The sequence below is a fragment of the Bison bison genome, unplaced genomic scaffold (genome assembly GCF_000754665.1).
Source record: "Bison bison bison isolate TAMUID 2011002044 unplaced genomic scaffold, Bison_UMD1.0 scf7180017859954, whole genome shotgun sequence".
NCBI lineage: Eukaryota > Metazoa > Chordata > Mammalia > Artiodactyla > Bovidae > Bison > Bison bison.
This window is the reverse complement of record NW_011490526.1, coordinates 17,346-17,689: the sequence shown is the minus strand read 5'-3', so window position 1 is coordinate 17,689 and position 344 is coordinate 17,346.

Here is a 344-nt window from a genome sequence, read left to right as displayed (position 1 = left end):
TGAAGTCGCTCAGTCGTGTCTGACTCCTAGTGACCCCATGGACTGCAGCCTACCAGGCTCCTCTGTCCATGGGATTTTCCAGGCAAGAGTACTGGAGTGGGTTGCCATTGCCTTCTCCTAAATAGGATGTTGTGACCCATCTAATCTGCAACACTGAATCTTAGTGTTATATTCTTAGTCATCACAAAAATGCAGAGGAAAAGCAATCTGACTTGCTTTGAAATCTGTGGAAGTGGTTGAGTGGTTGTATCAGGGATAAAATTGGGAATTACATTTGTCATAGTGGAAGAGTGGTGAATGGGTTGAAATATGTATTGTTTGCCTGTAATAGGTGAAGCTTCATA